The 15,668-nt window shown below is 36.6% G+C and overlaps 1 pseudogene; it reads right to left on the reverse strand.

The window, feature by feature from the left end:
* Positions 1-2,573: 2,573 nt before the first annotated feature.
* On the reverse strand, positions 2,574-6,104 carry LOC104868105 (annotated as a pseudogene).
* Positions 6,105-15,668: the final 9,564 nt, after the last annotated feature.

Below are 15,668 nucleotides of genomic sequence, written 5' to 3' on the forward strand. Positions count from 1 at the left end.
CATTTTTACTTTGGAGAAAAATGCTGTTGGAATTCTGAATAGAATTTCATTGAATTCAGTTCATAAGTTTGGGAATGAATAATATTTTTACAATATTGATTTATTCTGTTTTAAAAAGCATACAACATGAATTATAAAATCAAACACTCTTCAACAGTTTTGGGTGAATTTATCTACAATTCAGATATTTTTAAGATTTGTCTCTCTATATAGAAGTATTTTAATTATTTTCAGAGCAGGCTTTTTCACCCCTATTTTTCTAGTTTTCCTATTTTTTTCTGTATTGGAATGTTGTTCATTTTGCACATAATTTAATATCTAACTACCTTGCCAACTGTTCTTCATTGTTCTCAAACTGGCTAGAAATTTTCTATGCAGATAATCAGGCTGTATGTATATATACATATATACACACATATTTATATACATGTATACACACATATATACATGTATATATGTTCATATAAACACACATATATGTATACACATATATATATGCATGTATATATATGTATACACACACACACACACACACATATATATATACATACCTATATATTTCTTTTATCACATCTATTCTTTATTATTGTTTTCTTGGGTGGGAAAATCTTTATTAGAATTACAAATAATGTTTGTTGTAGATGTTTATTTTTATATTCTCTGAATTTTAGAACATTAAATGGTATTGCTTAACTCTGTGAAATGGAAAGTGGATTTTTTTTAAAATTAAAAAAGGTCTGAAACTGAAATCCTTCATGCTAAAATTAAGAACAAGACAAAGATGTTCACTATCACCACTCCTGCTCAATATAGCTCTGGAAACATTAGGCAAAACAATTAGACAAGAGAAAGAAATAAAAGAAATAAAGATAGGAAATGAAGAAGTCAAATTGTCATTATTTGCAGATGACATGGTACTCTATATAGAATACCCCAAGAACTCCACCAAAAGTCTTTTAAGCTTAATAACAAAATTCAGTAGAGTAGCTGGATACAAGGTCAACTCACTGAGAAAGAAACTGGAGAAACAACTTTCACAATAGCATCCCTCCAAAAATGAAATACATAGGAATCAACCTAATGAAAGAAATCAAAGACCTCTACCCTGAAAACTACAGCACTCTGAAAAAAGAGATCGAAGAGGATATCAGGAAATGGAAAGACATCCCTTGCTCCTGGATAGAAAGATCCAATGTAATGAAAATGGCCATACTTTCAAAGCTGCTATATAGATTCAATGCAATCCCAATTGAAATCCCAGCAGTGTATTTCACAGAACTTGAGAAAACAATCTAAAAATTCGTTTGGAACCAGAAGAGACCTAGAATAGCAAAAGCCATTCTAGGCCACAAAGACAAGGTAGGAGGTTTCTCATTCCCCAACTTGAAACCATTCTACAAAGCCACTGTGATAAAAACAGCATGGTACTGGCAAAGAAACAGACCTGAGGACCAGTGGATCAGATTAGAAGATACAGAAACAACTCCACACATACTCGGCCACCTCACCTTTGATGAAGGAGCCAGCCACCCTCACTGGAGGAAAGACAGCCTCTTTAATAAATGGTGCTGGAAAAACTGTGTTTCAATTTGCCAAAGATTAAAACTTGACCTAGATCTCTCACCATGCACTACACTAAAATTGTAATGAATTAAAGATCTAAACATTAAAACAGAAACACTAAACTGGCTGGAAGAGAGATTAGGTAGAACTCTTGAAGACATTGATGTAGAAAAAGATTTTATGAACAAAACCTCAGTTGCACATGAACTAGCACAAAAAAACCAACAACTGTGTGACTTATTTATTTCACTTAGGAGTATATCTTCAACATGTATCCATTTTCCTATGCTGAAGATATATTCCTCAGTGAAATAAATAAGTCACACATGTGTAAATACTGAATAGTTTCCCTGGTGTAAATAATCTGCAACAATGCATAAGATTCTAATAAGATTACTGACATTTAGAAATGGGAAGAAAGGAGCTAAAGGTGTAGGGAAGGTGGGATGGGTAGGGGAAGAGTAAAAAAGGGAAAAGAAAAAAATGTGAGAGAATGAAAAGATGAAAATAAAGTGTTTGTAGATGGGGAGGGGAGGAGGGGGTGAAGGGAGGGCAGAGGTAAGGGGAAAAAATGAGAATCAAGACTTGTCATGTAGAGGTACAAGATCCCAACAATGAATGTAACTGTACTGTATCCCTAAAATGTACCAATAAACTCAATTAAAGCTGAAAACAACAACAACAACAACAACTGGGATCTCATAGTATTAAAAAGTTTCTGCACAGCAAGAGAAACCACCAAGAGAGTGCAGAGAGAACCCACAATATGGGAAAAATTTTTCACCAGTTCCTCAGACAAAGCTCTGCTATCTAGAATATATAAAGAACTTTAAAAAAAAAATCAGACTTCCCAAATTTAAAGACCTAACCCAAAAATGGGCATCTGAAATGAACAGTCATTTCTCAGACAAAGAAGTAGAAATGGCAAATAAACATACGAAGAAATGTTCAACATACAGGCCGTACATCTCTTATCACTTGAGAGATGCGAATGAAAACAATGCTGAGATTCAGGAGCAGGCATAGTGGTGCTGGAAGATCAAGGTGGGCTCTTCCATGTTTTACTTGGGCAGGAGCCAGCTACCCTTCATGCTCCAACAGAGCATGCTGAGTCGGCCACACATGCAGGTGCTGGAGGAGCAGTCACCTTTGCACACACAGTACTGCAACTGGGCGATGTTCTGTCAATGTTCATAGGGGACGTCACGCAGTTCTGAGACACATACTTATAGTTGCTGGGGCATGGCTCACTGTCCACCGCATCGACACAGGGGACGGAGATGCGCTCGTCGCCTCATGTGCAATGTCTCTGCTCACCATCTTCTCTGCTGCAGCAGGCTTGTCAGGGGCTGAGTCCCGCAGTACCTTGCTCACCTGCCAGGCACTCCACACTGCGAGTTGAGGCTGGCACACTATAGGCTCCACTCCTTCTTTGTGTTTTAAGGTGACATCCGAATTCTGAGAAAGAAAGAGGACAGTGCAGTTGTAACAATTCTGCTGGGCAGCAATGTGCAGGGATGAGTCCCCCTGGATGTTCACAGACTGCAGGTCTCACCTGATGGCCAGCAGAATCTCCGCTATGTCCACACAGCCTGAGAATGCTGCCCAGTGAAGACAGATGTTCTCTTCATTATCCTGGGTGTTGATGTCAGAGCCCTTGGACAGCAGCAGCTTCACAAGCTCCACGTGTTTGTACTTGGTGGCCCAGATCATAGGTGTCCAGCCACCTTTGTCCTGGCACTTGATGTCCAGAGCTGGTACTGGATCACATCACAGCGGCCTTTCTTGGCAGCCAGTGCAAACATGTGGAGCCTTATGCGTCCTTTGAGTTCTCCCGGGCTCCAGTCTTGCTGAGGTCCTTCACTGCGTCCAGATGGTTGTTCTCTGCAGCTTCCATCAGCGGGTCTGCTGGTCTTCTGAGCAGGTGTCAATATGGGCTCCGTCCTGAACCAGAATGTGGCAGATGTCCGTGTGGCCGGCCTCCACCACGGCATGCAGTGGGGAACACTTATTCTGGTGCTCCATTGTGAAGCTGGGGTCAATTCCATGCACCAGCATCAGGAGCACCTTCTGCAACTCACCCTGTCTGGCTGAAAAATACAGCTGCTTCCGGTGGAAGTGAAGCTTCTTGAGTTTTTGTAGGTCCAGAGTGATCAGAGCATTCTCCAAGGTTTCCTTCTGGGATTCGTGGGAAAGGCCAAATTCTGCCTCAGGAGCCCAGCCAGCCCTGTGGCATCAAAGCTCTCTGGTGCCTGGGGAGCTGTGCTCTGAGGCTTGTCATCCTCCTTGGAGAGCGGGATTCCAGCTGTGTTGCCAGTGGTCCTGTCGTCCCTGCCCGCAGCAGCTAAGATCCTCTCCCGTCCAGGGGAAGACAGCCCCATGGGACGTGCTGTCAGCTTTTACTATGGTCACTTCTTTGGCCTTTGAGGTGTCCTTCCTGCAGTGGGGGTAGTAGCTGGCATTGTTGACTGAAGAGGCACAGTCCTTGTGAAAATGATGAGATGCTGCTCTCAGGCTAAAACTCCATGAAATTACCTGTTGTACAGAAGTAGCCACAGCTGGGACAGCCCTGGTGTTTCCCCTTGTGGCCCTGATGGTCCTCACACAGCACCAAGAGTGGTGCCTTGTTGGACAGGCACATCAGCTCATACTTGACCATGCTGTTTATGCACTGGCCCAATTCGTGGCCCATGCTTTCGGTGGCCGTGCAGTGGTTGTTGGCCAGGATGGCGATCTCGCTGCTCTTGGATGTTTCCGTCTCACAGCTGTAGAGAGGCACTTCCTAGAGACTGTGTGTCCCCAGAGTGTCTAGACTGCTTGGGAAGACAGAAGCCCTTTGTCCCAGATCCAGTGAATCCAGAGAGACTTCCATGTACCCAGAGCTGTCTCCTGGGGCCATCTGCTCAGTGCTTTTTGGTGACAATTTACAGGCCTCGGAACCTACTGTACCACTTGGCTTTGTTCTACTCCTCTGCCTCCTTTTCCAAGCTGACTTGATCCAGGGGCTGTAAGCCTTCCCTCTCCTCTTGAGAAATTTCTTCTTGGTTCTGGATTCAGAATTCAGGTCATGCTCTTCTCCACAGTCCTCATCCTCCCCAGTGTCAGGCTCCTTCTCTGACTTGCCACCCATCTTTGGTACACGGTAGGTCTCAGATGTGTTCTCTTTAGAGGCTCTGCTGTCCTCTGTGGGAGACACAGCAGCCTGCTCAGCTCCGTGGTCCTCAAACTCATCCGAGTCGTACTCATTTGAGTCCATCTCCCGACGCTCCCCATTCATGCACAGAGTGCTGTCACTCAAGGCTTTCTTACCCCTGGAGCCCACAGTGGAATGAGTTAAATTCTTAAGCATCTTAATCACCATCCTCTGCTTTGATACTTTGGTCTTTTTTTTTTTTTTAGGAACCAGGCTACAAGTTCCCACTTCATTTTTTCCTCTGAGATACAGCAGCTGCTCTTCGTGATTTTGTGGCCATGTAGCATTTGTTCTGAGGTAGTGACTGGTGAGGGGAGGGGTAAAATGAGGTAAAAGCTGCTGGAGTCCACAATCAGAAATATTTCTACTGATGTCCTCTTTTGGTTCCTTATGGCCTCTCACTTCCTGAACTTCTCTGAGATCCTTGCTGGTTGGATGCTTCTTTCAGCAGCTTGATTTCCATGTAGCGATCCTGCTTAGTTTCCTGCTTGGCCAGAACTGCCTGGTCTACATCCACGGTAGCCTCGGTCCTGGCCACAGTGTGACTTGTCCCTCTCCCGAATACTTTTGGTATGTGAAATCTAAGACACAATGGCATATTAGTGAACCATAAAAAGAGGGGAGATCTGTCACGTGTGGCAACATGGATGAAGTTAAAGTTCATTATTTTAAGTGAAATAATCAGACCCAGAAGACAGACATCTCATGAGCTCACAGATATATGTATTCCAAAAGGTAACCATAGGGGAGTAGAATGGGGGGTTGCCAGGGGCTGGAAGAGGGCTTGGAAAGGCAATGATCTAAAGATGTATACTTTTAGTTACTCGAAATAATACATCAGTATCTTAATGATTCTGCATTACTTGTAGACCAACAATTAGGAGGAGTAAATAAGAAGGGGTGACACGATATGAGTTCAGCATCTGAATATGTTCACATACAGCTAGCTGTGTACTCACCTTGTTCATTTAAACACTGAAGAAAGATTTTCCAGACAGTGACCATTTCACTGAGCAAAGTATAGTACATGAAAGTGATACCATTTATCTTCAGGAAAATGAAAATGGTCACATTTTTTTTTAACTGAATAAGTATTCTGGATGTTAGAGCTTCTGACATATAATGGTGTGACTGAAAAATATGGTCAATGTTTAAAGTTTTAAAAATTCATTATGATTGCCATTAGTCAGCCTCAAATACTACCCATGGATTTAAACACACTTCTCCCCTCATGTGTGTCCCTTTCTGGAGCAGTTCTGGAAGTCCTCTTTTGGAAGTGTCTTCAGTTGAACTGTTGTGACTCACTTCATACCTGAATCAATTCAAAGCATTTACTTTCTGTGGTCATTTTGATGTGGGGGAAGAAGCAGGAGTCGCACGGTGCCTGATCAGGGGAATATGGCGGTTAAGAACACACCAATGTTCCATGTGCTTGCGCCTTTTCATTGGATGACACTTGGCAGCAGCATTCACATTTTTATTACACCTCGTGAAGAACACTCACAAAAGAAGAATTGCAGAACTGCTTCACAAATTGGCGAGAATGATGGAATAACTATTTCAAAGTGGGGGAGTACTTTAAAGGGGTGCTACTGGCAGTGTGTCTTTGATTATAGAACATTTTTAGAGATTATCAGCCCTGTGAACATGGGTCAGGAAAGTCTATGGTTTAGTGTTTCAAATACAGAATGCCAGAAGTGGCTAACAGAGTAAAACTTCAGATTTTGTGAGTAAAGAGCCTGAGATCTTATTGCCCTTTAATATTTGTTCTGCAAATGTCAACCACCTGTAATATGGCTAAGTGTAGATCTTTCCTCTGTGAGAAGAGGTGAAGAATTCTTTTTTATTTTTGTAAGGCACAACAATTGCCACATAAGATAAATAAACAATTATATCAGATCTTTGATAGGAAAAAATATGCACTGTAGCAATCATTTATGAAAAACAGTGCTATAATATTTTTTTTTCCAATTATACAATGTCACTTAGGCTTAGAATTGAGTGACTATAAGATTTGTTACTTGTTATCACTACTGTCTCATAAGGAAACATAGTACTTGTTCCAAACATAAAATTATGCTATTTTATAGCCATTAATGAATATTCCTGTTAATGTGAATTTCTCCTTTTTTACTGAAAGTATCCTTCTTTGAGTTAACTGCTTCTCAACCAATGTAATTAACATCTGCTACCCCTCAATTTAAGGGTTATGACATGTCTACTTCATATTTGCCTTGAAACCTTGAACAAAAGTTCTCTAAAACAGAGATGCATATAAAAACCCATGAAGTGCTGAACTCAATGGTTGGTGCTTTAATATATTCCTACTTTTCCAAATAAGTTCATTTTTTCATTAGCTATCTAACTACCACATTAGTGTTGCAACTGAAATGAGATAAATTAGATAAATGCACAGAGGAAAATAACATAAAAGCAAATAACATTTTATTTCAGACTTTAAATTAGTGAAAGAAATTGCAGTTTCAAGAAATGAAAAATGATTCATTTACGAGGGTATTTTAAATGTCAATATATCACACCAGAAAAATATTTTTAAATGTTTATCAAGCTTAGCAAATAATTTAATGAAAAATTTGGTGTAAAGTACCATGTAATCTTTCAACTCAGAAATGGCATTTCTATTTTACCATATTATTTGAGCTCAATTTGCAAATAAAACTAGATCTTTAGTACATTAATATCAGAATTTATCAACCCTCTTCTGAAAAGCACTTAAGTTTATTGTATTTCTAAATCAAGATAAGGATAAGATCTAGAAATACATGTATTAAAGCGGTGTCCATTTAATTCCTCAATTTTCCTTTTTACCTAAATACAAATCTGTGCTTTTAGAGATTTGGAAATGTCTAAGCCTGTTTATAATAATATACCTAAAGACAATCTGAAAAAGTATTGTTCATTAGAATGTGAAAATGGACAGGGATATGGGGAAAAATAAGAACCAAGCCATATAATGTAAAGGTACAAGATTCCAATGACAAATGTAACCATTTTTGCTTTAAATGTACCCAATAAACTTAATGGGGGAAAAAAAGAATGTGAAAATGGAAACATCAAAATCCTAAGGAAAATGTCTAGACTATTTCCATCCCAGAAATGATGGAATTTAATATGGAAACAAATTAAACCATATAACTATTGTGTGTATTTTTATTTGTAGTACTCTAATAATAAGATACTAAAAATAAAGCATGGAACATGGGAGTATAAAATTGGAGAAAATTAGAAAAGTATTTTAAGTGAAAGGTATTATGCACATTTAATTTATCATGGGTATAAATATTTACGCATTAGTGTTTGCTCAATGCTCTCAAGTTAATTTTTTGTCTCAATTTTTTCTTCTGTTTTCATATCAAAGGTACATGGTATCAATGTGAATTATTACTTTTTTTGAAAATTGTGATAATTCACACGTAAAATTTAGTATCTTAACAATTTTAAGTACAGTTCTGTGTCACTGAAAATCATTCACACTTTTGTGCATCTATCACCAGAATTTCATCTTCAACTGAAACTTCATATGGCATTACACCCTAATATCATATTTTCCCAACTATTTTATGAAATAATAATTTTTCTGAGAGTCACACTTTGTATATCTGCCTTGAAAATGAATAGATAAAGCTACTCAATACAACATTAATTTATATTGTGGAAATAAATCAGGTAAAATTATTCCAAATAATTAATATTAGTTTTAGAGTACACCATATCTGTTAACTGTGGTAAAGAGCATTGTGTACCAGTATAAATGCATACACACATACACATAGACAAAAATTAATTCATTAATTAAATTCATTTATAGCATATCCATACATTCTCTAAAATAGACTGGTGCCTACATTAATATTACCCCTTCTGGGGAGGGAAGGGACAAGGGGAAAAAATGAGAACCAATACTAGTCATGTAAAGGTACAAGATCCCAAAAAATGAATGTAACTGTACTGTATACCTAAAATGTACCAATCAATAAACTCAATGAGGAAAAAACATATTATCCCTTTTGAAAAATAATAATAATTTTTATTGGAAATCTGTTGACCAAGAAGCAGCATGCACATTGAACAGTACTGAAATATCTTTTTAGATTTTAAAAAAATCAGAAGTTATTTTCTAGATTCAAAAAATAAATTTCCTACTTTAATGAACAGCAAAATTAACTTCATTTAATACATAGTGCTATAGAATTTCCTTTGAGTCTCCCATATATTAAGACAACGTTTATCATTTTGTCAGTTTATCAAAATTACATAGCTGTCTGTAGTGTAGTGTAAAGGCATACCGTATAAACAATTTACTTCATTTTGCTTCACTCTGAATGTCAAAATGCTGAGAAAATATTCATTGCAAATGGTAGGTTTTATATTTTTTATTAAACAGATATCTTTAAAATGCTTTAATTTCTCTTTTATGCCTTTTTTCTTCATTAATTTTATTGGTACATTTTAAATATGCAATATGATCGCACTCATCATTGAGATCTTGCACCTTTACATGATGTATCTTGGTTCTTATTTTTCCCCATACCCCTCCCTCTCTTCAGCCCCTCCACCTCTCCTTATTTACATATTGTGTTTCCAGTTTCCAGTTTCTCATATTTATTCCTTGCCCTTCTTTCATATATAATAGATATTGTGAAATAGGAAGAAAAGGTCTTTTAAAAGCTCCTTTGTGCCTTATTAAAAAACTTCATGCTGCTGAAACACAGATTCTCTCCATCCTCTCTCCTCCTTGACCACCACAGCCTCTGACCATCCACTCTACTCCCTATTTCCATATCAGCATTGTTTTAGAATTCTCATGTGAATATGATCATATACTATTTGTCTTTCTGTGCCTGTCTTCCTATTTCCTCCAGTTTCATCTGTCAAATGCTTTTACTTGGTCAAATCATGTCTAAGTAATTTTTCTTCTTTAGCTCATTATAGTGGTGGATTGCATTGACTGATCTTCAAATATTGAACCAGTTTATTTCTCCAACTTTGTAATCCGGGATGACTTTTTAAAATAACGGTAGTGACTCCTGCCTCTGATGCTACCCAAACAAGTCTATCTGATCTGGGGGATACAAAACACTACAGTGGAACTGAGACACCTTGGGCCACCTGCGGATCCTCTAAAACAGTCAGAATTTCTTTTCTGTAACTTTTATTAATTTCATTGATACATTTCATGTGTACAATATAATGACATTCATTGCTGGAAATTAATACCGTCACATAATCAATCTTGATTCTTATTTTTACACATTTCCCTGTCCTCCCTTCAATCCCTCCTCAAAGAACTAGGGTTGGAAGTCCCATTTGATCCAACTATTCCCCTGCTGGGTATCTTCCCTAAAGAATTAGAAGAACCATACCACGGTGATATATATGCACCCGTGTTTGTAGCAGAACAATTTGTAATAGCTAAAATTGGGAGGCAGCCCAATTGTCCATCAACAGGAGACTGAATAAAGAAAATGGTTTTTTTTAACATAATGGAATACTATTCAGCCATAAAAATGATAAATTAGAGACATGTATAGCTAAATGGATACACACTGAGGTGATACTGTTCAATGATATAAATAGGACTCACGTGTAAATATGGAATAGTTTCTCTAGTGTGAGAAACTGAAAGTGTAAACAAGGACTAAAGGGTATAATAGATAATGTCAAATAGGAGGAAAAGGGACAAAGAACAAAGGGAAATGGGAGGGGTAGTAAGGAGGGAGGGAAGAGTTGAAACAATTTCCATGATCGATAGAGCAGGTGTTTCAGAAAGCAGAGTGAACCCAATTAGACCAGAAGAATCAACTACTGTCCTGCTTTCTTTTAAGCTTATAAAAGCTTACTGTTGTAACCCACAAAGCGGTGAAATAAATTTGTTATACAGCAAAATCTGGATATGAGCTCAGCCTTGTTTACAACAATAGGGTCAGATATGAGGTGTGATAACAATTGTGGTGAATTTTAAAATTTTATTATATTAAAAGTCACATTGCCATTAATCCTCTCCAAAATACTCCCCTTGCTTCAAATACACTTTCCCCGTCATTCCTGCTACTCAATAAAGCAACGTGGAAGCACTCTTCCATGAGTGTCTTTTTATGACTGCTCCCATGTCCTGAATCAATTCAAAAAGTTTACAGCAACTTCTGTCCAATGAAAATATGGTGCATCTTTGTTCTTTGCATTCACCAGATCTGGCACTGCACAATTTCTGGCTCTTCCCCAAGATCAAAAATGACCATAAAAAGTAAAAATTTTGAATCAGTATAGGACATAGCATCTGGGGCATGATACCACAACTAAAGTTCCATAATTCTGGCAAGACTATTATGTGATATATCTTAGACATCCAGAACTGAATTACTAAATGCGGATTTTAAATTTATTATATCTTATTAAGAATGACAAAACCAAAATAGAGTTCAAGAGAAGAAAAATATGGTTCTCAAATGAGATTTTAAGCAGATAAAGTGACAAGGGGGCAGTCAAGAGTTTACTTTCTCTCCTTTCCGGAGAGGCAGACTGTTACGTGCGTCATCACATCCGGTTATGTTCGGAGACTTGGGCGTACTCCTGCCAATTCTTGCGAGCTTGTTTGGAAGTTCCAGCAGGGGCGGGCCGTGGCTACGCACACACCTACTCAGGGCCTCTTCCGGAGGAGGAAAAGACTCTTCAGCAGATTGCTCTGCTTTGCGGGAAGGCAGGAGGGATGACACAGGAGGGATGGGGCACTTGCCAACCTGCTGAATCAGCCTAGTCAGCCCTAGAGATATCTACTCAGTAGCAGCTGACAGCAGCCAGATTACCCTCATATCCCACTCGTGTTATTCTGTCCCTTTGCTTCTCTTAACCCATTTATGAAAAGTATGGATACTATTCGTATGAAATTAGAATTCGAAAAGTGTTCAGTCAGGCAAGACTGTCCCGAGAAATACGTCTCCTTAGTATGTGAGAAAACAATAAAGAATCGCATGATGTTAGCTGGATAATTAAAACGCGTTATATTTGATAGTTTGATATCCTTTGATGATAGTTTTTATTTTCTACATTGCATTATCTATTTTTGAACTAATGGCATTTCAAAATTATAAATAAGAAAATTCTACAACCTGCAATGTGACTGTCATTTCACATTTCTTCTGACAGTTTGTATCTATCAACATAAATAACTAGATTATATTTTAATTTGCCTTTCAAATGAAATAGAGGACTGTATTGACTTTTACATTTTTCTCCCTTTGTAGACCTCAGTTTCCTCAGTGTCAAATGAATCCATGTTGCTTGCCCTCAGGGACGTGGAAGAAATTGTTATTTGACTTTCTCCTTCATTATACACAGTGCCTCAAGAAGAGAGACTCTTTCATGTGCCAGTTGCCTGATTTCTCCCTATTAGACTTTGTAGAAATCATGTACAACATGTGGGTAAAATACCACTGTAGTTTCGAAAATTAAATCAATTCAAACACGGAGGTGGTGTTTTCTAATTTTTTTATTATTATCTGTATTTACAGATACATTGATTTAAACAAAGGATTGGCTTTACTGGAAAAATTGATAGTAGAACTATGAATAAAATACTTTTAAATTAATTTTTCATTTTGCGTTTCTAGTTGAACTGCCTCTTTTACTTGCTCAGGCCATTTTCTCTCAGGCCACTGGGCAAGTCTCTCCCACTTTTATATCATATCTCTGCTCAGACCTCACCTCCCAGCCAGAGACGATCCTGACCCTTCCCACCAAAATAAGACTGCGAAACTTATGGCTACTTTTCCCTGTTCTACTTTGTGTTTTCTCAGCAGCAGCTGCCACATGAAAGACTGCAGAATTTATGTATGCATGATGCTCTTTTATTTGTGGCCCATCTTCCTCCTCCAGAACATAGGTCTGCAAGGACAGGGACCTTTATCTGATTACCACAGTATCTCCTAAGTATCTTCATAGAGTCCTTTTGAGCACAATAAATATTTATATAATGAACGAGTGCATGCACAATGTATGACTTTTAAAAAATACTTTATATGAGTGCACTACTTTGTTTCTGATAACTCTGGAGTGAAAATTATAAATCACCCACGAATCTTTTTGTAATATGTGTTTCATCATTTTTAAAGTTAAAATGTAATGCATGAACTAGGTGTGGTGTTACTTTCAATTCAAGCATTCTAGAAAGAAATAGAAGTAATGTTTGATTTAAGTAGAAGACAAAAAATACACGAAGAAAATATGAATTGCTTCACCTATTCTTTCTTCATTCTTCCAACTCTTTCTTTAAACCTAGCCCCAAATGACCAATCTGCTACATTTATTTTAGCATATTTTCATACTTTTATGAATGTGTGTATTTATAGAAGCCCACATAATACATTTTACTTACGATGATTTTATTTTGATATTTATACTACATAGATTTTTGTAATTTTTTTGATAGAGGCGCAAAATACGGTGACCAAAATTTCAGCTGAGTAAAAACAGTGATAATTTTTATTTATCAACTTAATAAATTGCATTGTATTCGTGTTACATTACTTTGATATGATTTATTTAGAATCACTTGTTTTAGTTCTTCACTGTAAAAGATTCAGTACTGTACTATTTATGTTGAAATGCACTTGGTCACACTGTATATTCATTTTAAATTTCTAATATAAGTCCATTTGTTTTATAAGTGTTCTAAATTTTTAATTAAGTCACAGAAGACTTATAGAAGACCATTTGTTGATCTTTAATTTTTGTTTTTTAACAGAATGTATGAGATATTGAAGTCACCATAGAATTTGAGATTTGAACACCAGCAAGGCTGGGCTCACTATTTTCAAGACAATTGTTTACGTGACAGGTGCTGCAGTAGAATTTTGTGGTTGTTACTAATTAATATCATTTTCTTTAGTTATTATTATCTGTTATTCAATAGTCTGATAATTTCTGACATACAGCAGTTGCTCAATAAGCACCCCTGAATTACTAAAATTTGATGACTCCTCTGAAGCAAGTAAGTTCCCCTCAAAAACCTGCCACAGCTTATTACAGCCAGATGATGAGAGTGTTTGGACTATGTCTTTGTATTTATTTTATGGGCTCTGGAGTACACTTTCCTATGAAGAAATGCTAAATTGATTTATGAAATTATTTAGGTTTTCGTTCCTTTAACGAAGTATGTAATACAATTCTTTAAAAGGGGTATTTTTTTCTTAAAACTACTGTTTTTCTAAACTAAAAATACAATACTGAAAGTTTAATTTGAGAGGCTTTTTTATTTATTATGGGTAATTCTTTCACTTTAGTCTTTTAGAAATATTTAGACAATGGCAAATTATCTAAGTGCATTGAAAGGAAGAAATTATGATGACCATGTTCATAAGTGTATCATTGGGATTTAAACAAGCAAAGTATAGCATTCTTTCTATCACTGGAAGAAATATGGCAAACACAACAGATTGTTGGCATCACAAATTGAGTCTGGATATTTGTTTGCTAGTAACAGTGGAGGGGGTGACTGGCTTATTACCCAGAAATAATCTGCCACTGAGAATGAAAGCTCCTACAATCACAAATACAAAGCCAAAGAGAAATGAGATCCTTAGGATTGAGATGCTATGTCGGTACAACAATGTCTCTGGAAAAAATTTATTGCCTCTGAATGCTTGACCTAAAGAAATTTTTTCATGGTAATTTTCTTCAATGTGACTCTGAGTGTCCTGTAGACTATTATAATTTCAAGTGTCTCCAAATCAATTATCATATTGAAAAAGTCATTTTCTAAATTAGACCTAGAATAATTAAACCTTCTTGAAAAGGAAGCATAGCTATGATTTATATAGAAACATTATGAACTAAAACTTTTCAGAAGCAAAATAGTACATTCTGCAAAACTGTTGGAACCCAAAAGCTTGCAGGTGCTTCTTTGAAAAATGACATTTCCATCATTTACCTGACAAGCACAGCTGAAATATCAAAGTTATAAACAAAGTTCTACTTCTGGGTGCCAGCTGCTGTTGCTATGGAAACTGTCTAAATTGCAAAAGCAAAATAAATAAATTTAATTTAAAATTGAGAAGTATTGAATTTTTTGCTATGGATACTTAAATAGATCTAATATACTGTAAGTGTCTTTTTTATTATTTTAATCATATATCTCCACATATAGATGGCCAAATGCCTTTAATCATTAAATAACCTTTGTTGGCATGTAAATTTAATTTTGCATGCTATAAATATGTTGTAACTTGTGAATTAAATTCTACTTGATCTTGCCATTGTTCAAAACCTTTAAAAAAGTAGACAATACGGACTTATTTTTAAAAATGTAATGTAGCAATAGGCAAAAATAAAGAGAAAAGTTACTTAAGTAATTGGAAAAGAAAAAAATTAAGTTTAATCTGTAGGCAATCTAGATTGTTTTTAGTTTAAAATTCAAATTAATTTCTGAATTTATACTGGTCGATTCAACTAAACTTGCTCCTGTATTAAAACCAACCATTTAGCATATGCAAAGAAAGTTTTGGGATGGTTTCTCCTGCAAAATAGTAACCAAAGATGCAGTAGTCTTGCTGTTTTTCAACCTTCAAAATATATGGATTTTTAATATGTAATAGTAGGATACCTTTATCCTCTTCTCAAAAAGTGTAGCCAGTAAACATTAAAATATAACTTTATGGTGCTTTTTTTTTCACTGTGTGAGAGACTATGAGATTTAAAATAAACAAGTTTTAGACCTTAAGATCACAGCACTGATTCATACTGCTAGAAGATATGGCATGAACTGTCATCAATAAAGAGCGTTTAGATGTTTCTTTCATCTACTTGGGAGATAATTTGTTAAAAGCAATGACAGTTATTTCATGAGTTTTCTCAAGATCAGACAGAATAACTTGAATTCTCTCTCTCTCTCTCTCTC

Source organism: Fukomys damarensis, unplaced genomic scaffold (genome assembly GCF_012274545.1).
Source record: "Fukomys damarensis isolate Sample0158 unplaced genomic scaffold, DMR_v1.0_HiC HiC_scaffold_17, whole genome shotgun sequence".
Taxonomy (NCBI): domain Eukaryota; kingdom Metazoa; phylum Chordata; class Mammalia; order Rodentia; family Bathyergidae; genus Fukomys; species Fukomys damarensis.